We start from the raw sequence: 10,211 nt of genomic DNA, 5'->3' as shown, positions 1-10,211 counted from the left end.
ACAAATAACAACATAGTAAGTGATGCAACTTGCTGTATCGCTAACAAGCGATCTCTTTTAGGCAACCCTAAAAAAAACTAGAAAAAATATGATGAGTAAAGTGAAAGAAGTGCATAACCAAATCTTATGAAAAATATATACAATTTTTTTTTTAATAATGCAATACAATACAATACGGTACAATAGTAACTAATGAGTGTTTTACAGACTTGAGCGTGCGACTGTCATACCTGAGGACAAATGTTCGAACCCTGGCTGACAACAAGACTAAGGGTTGTAGCGCCACTGGCAATTTTTTTTTTTCAGGAAAAATAAAATAAGGTAGTGCTATTATTGTATGGTTGATGTATGATAAATCTCTCATAGGTTATAAGACTCAAGAGCAAAAACGTTTTACGATTGTTCCACTGTTTAAACATCATTACGGACGACACATATTGACCATACCTATCATTATACCGATACCACTCATTTTCATATTTTATTTTTAAAGTGTGCTAAAACTGTCTTTGTGGTTGATGTATTTTTTTTTGTTATATATTTTTTCAGGAAAAAAATAGATAAACGAGTATTACTAACAATGTGCACAAAAAATTTACACAGAAAAAAGATATCCTCGCGTTTTTTTAATATATTTGTGGATTTAGTTCTATATTAACAATTTACTGTTTAGAATTTCATTTTACTCAGTAGTCTGTATTATTACTATGTGCTTTACTTTGTGTATTCGCAACTTGATACTATCGATCATGTACACGTGACACATTACTTGCAGTAACAATATGACAGGACACTTTGCATATTGCATATCCCACTATATCAGATGCATAATTAGGTAGGAAAATAGAGCCATTACATATAATTCTGTTTATTTCACCTATGATCGATTTGTCATATGCAGGGACTAATGGAGAATTGTCTTATAAATAGTTTCAGTCTTACGTAAATAATTAAAATTCTACATAATTTAAAGTACTGTGTTTTTTTATAACAGGGTGAAAATGAGCACGTCGTTCATCTAATGTTAATTAATACCGCCGCCCATGAACACTCAATCCCTCTCTCGCGAGCGCGTTGTCGGCCTTGTATGTATTAGTTCGCTCTTTTCTTGAAGGACTTTTTCTTTAAAGGACTATCTGATATCACAGTGTTTACTAGCGATTAGGCTTTTTACTCTTAATTAATTTTCCTACCAGATATTGGTTTTATTTTTTTATTATTTTCAGCATATATAAAACAAGGTAACTTTGCTATTTTGTTTAAGCCTGGTTTTAAACTGCGTTATAAGTTTTAGAACATAATATACTGTTTATTACGCTTGACCACGGAAAACATATTTTAGTAAATAAACGAAGCCGTTTGTTGTGAAAGTTATTGTTTTACCCAGCTTGATATAAATTGTATGTTTTGTTTATAGTTACTGCTAGATATTTTGATACTTTATCAACAAAAATTTCATACTGAAAATTATAAAATGTAACACATTTTTTATTTAATCGTTGACTTTAGTATGGTGTTTTTTTTTTAATATTTTATCTTATGAACTGTACATCTCAACTAATGCTTGATTAACGACTGAATTATCGAAGCCGTGAAATACTTTGTAGTTTACGATTAATCTATGTTTAAGGTCTTTAGGTACTTTATAGAAATATTTGTTCGCTTTATAAAATACTAGCTGACCTGGCAAACGTCGTCTTGCCAAACTACTACCTTTAACTCAGCGCCATCTGTTAGAATTGTATCAAATAATAAACAAATGTTAATGTTATCGTAATTTTAGTAAGGATGCCTATTTTTTTGAAAATGAAATATAGCCTATGTCACTCAGGAATGATGTAGCTTTCCAACAGTGAAAGAATTTTTCAAATCTGCCAAGTAGTTTCGGAGCCTATTCAATTCATACAAACAAACAAACAAAAAATCAAACCTTTCCTCTTTATAATATTATTTTATAAAATATTTGAGTATTAATTACATCGGCAAAGAAAGCATAAATCACTATGATTTATTACCCTTTTACACAGACTTTTGCCAGAGCTAAAATGTATTTTCACGTCTTTGCTAATATAATTTTTGTAGGCAGAAAATTGCTTATCAATTTTCATTTTAGCTCCTAATGTATGTTGCAGGTTTATCGATCTTTGTTCTGAAATAGTCTTTGTTAATTATTTTTATTTTTATGTAGTTCCTCTCCCATGTGGCCAATTTGGGACTCCAACTAGCAGGTGGTTTATATAAAGTTACGGTTTACTGCTATCAGATGGAAACCTTCACCGCCCTTTGCCCGCGCCTTCTACGTCTTCAGCTGCTTCCATAGTGGTGGTCTTAAATAAATACACATTTTTTTATCAGTGATTGTATTTCTGTAAGTGTTATTTTAAGAATAATTAAATTAGACCAATAAATTGAAAATCATCAAATAATTTAAAACTAATTGGGCGAGCACTTTGTTGTATCTGTTTTCCTAATGTTTTTAAGGCCAAGAACGTAACTAATAGCCTTTAACGAGTTTTATTTAAATTACTGGTTTTAAGTGGTGTTTTATAGTAGGTTTTATGATTGAATTGTGACAATGTAATCTATATTGTAACAAGGAATATTATTAAACTAGTTGAAATTACGTAATAAATGTCCTCTCCTGCAAGTAATTAGCACTTTGCCTGTCACTTCCGCTATTAATTACCCTCATTATGGTCCGTTTGATCTTTGCTATAATTTGCTGAAGAAATTTATCTTAATTTTATAAAAAAATAAATTAGTTAATTTACTTTACAACAAAGAATATTGATTTTATAATCGGATTAAAAGTAATGGACACAAAATATTTAGTTTAGTTAAATCGGCTATTATCTTTAACAATTAATGTAACTTATTAAAAAAAACATATAATGAATGACAGCAAACTTCTCCAGGATTTATCTCGAACTTCTGGCAGTTATGACTATTGAATTCTCCAGGTCCTTACTCCATGTCGCTTATAAAAACTTAGACTTTTGGGAATATTTTGATCCTATTGTAATAGATGTATTAAGAAACTATTCTATATAACAAGCTAAAATACTAGGCGAGAAATTTTCTCAAGCTTAGCATGATTTTCTTCAGATATTTTTTGTTCTCGATTCATATTGTGAATAAAAGTCGCCATAGCAATGTTCCCTCGTGCCTCGGATATGCATAAATGGCTATCAGTCCCACCGCCCACGCCAGTATATTGGAGTTCTGGATTAGGGAGTACATCTTTACAACATAAGTGATCTGTCTTAATAGAATTTTTATTCGATAAAGATTTAGTTTCTTCATTATATTATGAATAATGGTAAATTTTCTCAATTTTCTCAATATAATATAATAAGTTCTTGCAAACATGCTCCGGAAAGAATTCAAGAACGACTGTCAAAGTCCATAAAACTGACAAATTTGTATTTATTTATATAATTATTTAGATTATAATCGTCAAAATTAAAATTGGTAATTTTGTCTGTATTAAAACATTGTAATAAGTATCGTAGTTTAAATGCCGATATACAAAGTCAAGCCAAATGAGACAGATTCATCGAAACGCGTTTCTCAAATTGAAGTAATGACGAGAATTCTCAACAGGATAATAAAACTCAGAGGCTTAGCGTTAAGTATGACTTCCGCACATAACATATTGTATTTTGACATCTGTCATAATGTCAGAATCAATATAGGGACTTACTAAGACTCGACTCTGAATCCAACCTGAAGATTCTTAAGCTAGTGAAAGCTGTCATATATTTTTTGTGCCATTACTTCAAAGAGTAACTTGAATTACGGGAGGTAAAATGGATTATAAATCGGCAATATATATATGAAAAGTATTATACAAATTATTGATGTATTGAGATACGTTTTAAAAATAACATTTACAAATTGTTCCATACAATTTGTTCATCTCTATCTGTCTAATTGCGTTCTAGTTGTGACGAAAATAGTCATTTTAATTAAGTAATAAGTAAAGCAATTACTTACGGAGTATTTTATTTATTTAAATATTTAACGAAAGAGATGTATTTAAATTTGTGTAAAACGAACTAATTTCAACAGGTGGCTTTCTATTTCTCAGACTTAGATAGAAACTTCTAGTATTTAGGCCACAGTTAAGATAGATTTGATTAGATTTGAAAAATAAAACAAATTTCAGATGAGTTACTAATAATCTGCCTAACGACATCTATATTTGCTACAACATTAAATTATATAATATAAAAAATAGTTATAAATAACAATTTTTGCTCGACGTGCGCATTGCGTCAATATATTTTTAAAAGACACGCACAAGTAAAGGTAAGAGTACACTTTACCTGTAATATTATCTGTGACTTTCTAGGACCTAGTGACATCTAATTTCTCTTCTTTTGAAATTGGAACAGCTGTTTCTATGGACAGCGATATTGTCTCTGTATTCATAGAGTCATAATAGTGTGCATTATAAGTCTGGCTCTAGCTTCTTTAATTTGGTATACCGAGACATATTATGAAATTTCCAGTTTCGGTATAGAGAAGGTATTATGTAGGTATTTTTGACCGTTGAATTTATTGCATATTTATTTAAATGCCAGTAAGCAAAATGAGGGTACGCGTAAATTTAGATAATGTATTGTATTTTACGTTATTATAATTGCCAAATTAAAATCATGTAATATTTAAATGACTTTGCGTTTCAGGGAAGGTTTTAGATGAATGATGTCCTTTTACGCCCTTAGGTACTGCGGGATCACAAGCGTAATCAGCCCTACGAATAAATAAGCAAAGTATGCAGAATTTTCAATTACAAGATTTGCTTCCCAAAAGGCAAAATTTATGTAGAGCTTGAAGAAAATATCTAGGTAGAAAATATAACAGACACATTGTAAATACAAAATGTGCGATTTTATACTAGCTCGTACGGTAAAGGAAAATATCGTGAAGAAACCGGTATGACGGCGTGTGTCGGTCATAGAAACCTGATCATCTACTTGTTTATTAAACAAATGATCAAGAAATGGTTAAAGATATGATGCTATAAATGCTGTAGCAACATTTTTGACGTGACAACGTCTTATAAATTGGTTTGCCGGGTGACACTTCAAAAAACTGCGTTACGCTCCGCTCACGTTATGCGCTCACAATGAGAGCGAGTGAGAGGCACGCGTCCCTTCCACTCGGGCATGGTTAGCCCGCCTAAGAGCGAGAGAGACAGACATAAAAAACGCTGTTTCATTGTACGCAAATGTATTGCAAGTTATTGTATGTATATCTATACTTATAATATTATAAAGAGGAAAGGTTTGATTTTTTGTTTGTTTGTATGAATTGAATAGGCTCCGAAACTACTTGGCAGATTTGAAAAATTCTTTCACTGTTGGAAAGCTACATCATTCCTGAGTGACATAGGCTATATTTCATTTTCAAAAAAAATAGGCATCCTTACTAAAATTACGATAACATTAACATTTGTTTATTATTTGATACAATTCTAACAGATGGCGCTGAGTTAAAGGTAGTTTAGTTTAGGTCCGTGTCGTGGTACCAACGTTTCACATAAGTTCTCCTACGGTTTCCCTTGATTAATTTACTACTATGTAATATAACAAAAACCTTAGCCACAGCAACGCTTGGCCGAGTCTGCTAGTTTGTATATAAATACGTATGTATGTGTAAAGGTAAAAATGAAATTTTGTTAATATGAAATTCAGTGCGAGATTCTTTGTATAAATTAATGTTTTAAATATAATTCTTTGTATAAATTAATGTTTTAAATTGTTACTATTATTTCATCCTTCTTCCTACTATACGAATGAATATTCACATTAAAATTATTTTACCACTCAAAGTCGTTGTCACGTAAAACTTTCGCCCGTATACCGACTTTACAGGCAACCAATTTTTTAAAATAAGAAAATAACATTATTTCACGGGTTTCACGTTAAATTTTATGTTTTGAAACGAAATTTATAAAATACCTATTTTTATCGAGCTCGCGAGCTCGCTCTACAAGAGACAAATAGTATCTTAGTTTATCCTAGCTCAACTGCAATGAATATTTTATTAAATCACCCTACAGATCGAAACATTAAGTCAAAATATTAATTAATATTATTAATTCGTCGGTCCCTTGCCACCGTCGACGTGCCAAATCTACTTGAGCCGACTGGAATTGCAAAAGACGATGGCGAGAGACCGGGTGGTTTGAGTTTGATTCCATGGAACCTGTTCAGACACACTGGCCCCTTCCCATCTTCATGGATTTAACAACAGAGCTGGTGAGGCTTGTGATGCGGCTGAAAAAGCTAAAGCCTGCAAATACAGGGGTCTAGGCTCCGAATATGATTTATTCCCATTCGGTGTCGAGATCCTTGGTCCGTGGGGTCCTAGGCTATTATGGTTTGTAGGGAAATATCAAAAAGGTTAGTCGACATCACCGGAGACTAAAGAGCTGTCAGCTACCTCGGACAAAGAATTAGTCTATTCAAAGGGGGAACGCTGCCATTATCTTCGGAATCTTGCCCAAAGGGACTCCTTTTAATAATATATTTTAGTTATTACATTTTTAGGTTAGTTATTTTATTAGAACTATGTACAATGCATATTAACCACATCCTAGGTAAGATCCAAAAAGTTTAGTTCTGTTATTATTGTACACTCACCCTAACATACCAAACTTTTTACCGAATGAATAAATTCATGATCAAACAGTATACATAATATCTGGCTAATTAAAATTAAATTCGCGTGATAACATGTCGTGTCTTTACTTTCCACAGCCATTTATAAGATCGTCACACGAAAGTAATATTTTTTCATGCAGTTTTCCCCGATGTTATGTCTGAATTATGTATGTGGCATTTAGTTTTCGATACATACGAATGTATGTTTCATTTCCTCTTTATGATATTTATGAGGTTAACTTTCATATAATTTGGTTTATTTATTTCATACTCCTACTGCTAATCGTATAAGTAACAATAATAATTAAAATAAAATTGTAGCCATAGATGGAATACAAATAATTCAAACATTTACGACATTTTCAATAATGTAATAAATTTTGTTTTTGAGTTATTTATGTTGAACTCAATCCATACATCCATCTAAATAGTATATAGTATCCATAGTCTTCATCAAAACACCTGAGTATAGAATCAATAACATATATATTTTAACAGCGTCGGTTTAAAAAGAAAAGAATCAATTATTTTGTGCCCTCGTCTTTCGAAGGTAGGCGAGCTTCATGGCTACTTTAATTTTTATTACTATTATTTACTTTAATTTTGGATGCCGCAGAAACATAGAGTTGGTCTTTGAAAAATCAGTCTCTAAGATTCTTCAAGCAAGATTTGCGTCTGCTTCCAAGTCCTTTTATTCGCCACTTTGCTTTGTACTATTAGTTGCAGCAGCTCTTATTTTTCTCTACGAAACTGGATATAACTGCATCTTTTAATGACGTAAATATAATAAATATATTCGTTGAAGCAGGTGGTAAGATCACCTCTCCAATCTTAAGATTCAAGTGATTACTGAATGTTTTTAAATGTTTTACAAGTATATTCAAGATTAAAATTTTACCAGTAATGTTTCTTAAACGTCAAAAATCTGATGCGTATTTAATTTAACTTCAAACGGTAAAACCGTGTTAACAAAGTATTTTAAAGTTGTACCTTGATTTATTTAAAGCAAAGTTAATAAAGTTTTAGGGCGTGTAGTTTGTGTGATATTCTGATAAAATATATTATCTGGTTTCATATAATGTTTATAGAACCCGTAATTATTTGTTGTAACAATATTGGTTTTCTCTCGAAGTCGGGAAGCTTTTCATACAAGCCTTTTGTTACGAATTATAAACTCAATCCACGGATAATATTTTACGCTAATAATGGAATATTATGATGATAAGAAAGGGAAATAAAAATTTAAATAATGATAATTGGGCTTATAATCCATTGGTTAGGTTAAGTCATTAGCGTTGTTTAAGCTTTTTAGTATTTTATGTAATCGGTTTCCTTTATCGTATTTGTTATTATATTTATTATGGAAGACGTTATTATTGCAACCTATGTAGATGACACTAGAATCCTTTCTTGTAGTAAAAATCCTAACGAAGCATCCGCCACACTACAAAAATTCCTGGACGAAATAGGATCATGGTTAAAGAAGTGAAGAATAAGGGCACGTTCATGTCACGTTCACACTAAAGAGAGGAGTGCTCACCGGTGACTGTGAAGGAAGCTGTTTTGTCAAAACCGACATAGTAAGATCATAACTAAGCCAAGAAGGAGCATGCTATTGGTAGGCTTCGTAGCATGAACTGGCAACTTCTCATCTATAAAACTGTTCTATATACTGTGGTCCAATGAAATACAGCTGTTCTAAGCCGATCTAATATCGAGTCCTGCAGAGGCTACAAAACAAAACACTGCGAAATAATATGTGCGCCATGGTTAATACGAAATACTATCAATAAATATTAAGGGAATTGCCACTGTCGAGGAAGACATTAAAAGATCAACCGAATTGAGACTTCAGCCAGTTTTTTTAGAATGGACGAACTGTGTATTTCGGCTGAAAAGGGCGAAATTTGCTGCTGTCTGATAGTTTACGAATCACGGAGGGTAATTAAAAATTATTGAATTTGCGTTCCTTAATTGCCATCATTGTATAAAATCTCATAAAAGCCAGATTTCACAATTTTCTACTGAAAATGTTTATTTAATTTTGTATTGATCAAATTTTTATAGTTTTATTTATAGTATATTCTTTTTGGGTTCGTCGCTTAAGAAATTTGTAATAAATTAGTTTTAACGAAAGGCGGGCGTCAAAGTTATTACCCAATTATTATAACTTAATTATACGGTAAAAAATATTTTTGAACTAAGAATAAAACGTTGAATACAAACATAAAAAATATCCCCATGCCTATGTTACCCTTTATTTACTAAGTAAGGTTATGAATCTGTATCTCTTAGTATAAAACATACATACAATATAATGTGCATGATAAGGGCTGAAGTGTCAAATCAATTAAAATAATACAATAAACACATAGGCTTATTGAAAATTAAAGGAAATCCTTATTGCATATATTTTTAGAATATATGCAATAAGGCCTTTAATAAGAATAAATAGCCTTAGTTAATAATGTTTTCATGGTTTGTCTTAATAAAGATAATTTGAGATAAAAATACACAACGGTTTGTTTGTAGTAGTATGCCTGTATTACGTTATACTCAATTTTATACGTCGATTTGTAAACCTAGAGCCCAATTATTATTTGATACAAAATATATACGATTAACGAGCAGGCAGTTGAAAAAATTACCACCTTTCCTGTATGTTGCCTTTGGGACATTAATATGCTCTTTTTATGAAGACTAAAGTGGTATCATTCCGGAAAATGGCAGTGAATCCACAATAAGGTGGCGTACGGCAGACAAAGCTTTAAAATTGACTCATAAGTTTTTCAGTTAAATCGATTAAATAATAAATATTTGCCAATTGTATATATATCTGCACTACATGGATACAATAGTGGCTTGCAGAAGCCTGCAACTGACGTGATAGCCGCATTAAGTATGTGCTAGAACGAGAGTTGTTTGGACGTGTCAGACAGTTTGTCAAGTAAATGACACTTACACGCAATGACAACACGCAATTGTTGCAAGTAAAAGTTCCTTTACCCTTCCCATATCTTATTTTTAGAAAAATAACTAAATTGGAAACATGAACAATATGAACATAATTATATAATAATTGCCAAATCATATGAGACAATATCGATTGTTGGCTATTATTAGAAGATAAGCTGTGTAATGTGTATTCATTAAAATTATGTTTCTCTGTTTCGCTTAGAAATGTTAGTGATTAAGTCTTAAAACTCAAATCACATGCGTGAATTAATTCCACTTGAGTTTCAGAAAAATATATAAAAGTGCAAAACTATAAGATTTACAAAGTAAAGTGGTCAAAGTATTTATCTATTATGAATGGATTCATTACATACATTTTACAATTTTAACCAAAAACTTAAACATGCATTGAAAAAACAGGGTTTCGTTAATTGAGTTTATATATTTATCATATAAAAATAAACTTAAAAACTTTTAAACTCATTGCAATGTTAGTCCTTAAAAATCCTTATTAATATTATTATATTACTCACAATCCTTAGTTTATTTATTTAATTATAAGTTATCTTATTTATACTTGAT

This window comes from Pieris rapae, chromosome 11 (genome assembly GCF_905147795.1).
Source record: "Pieris rapae chromosome 11, ilPieRapa1.1, whole genome shotgun sequence".
Taxonomy (NCBI): Eukaryota; Metazoa; Arthropoda; class Insecta; order Lepidoptera; family Pieridae; genus Pieris; species Pieris rapae.
Note: the sequence above shows the minus strand (reverse complement) of the source record.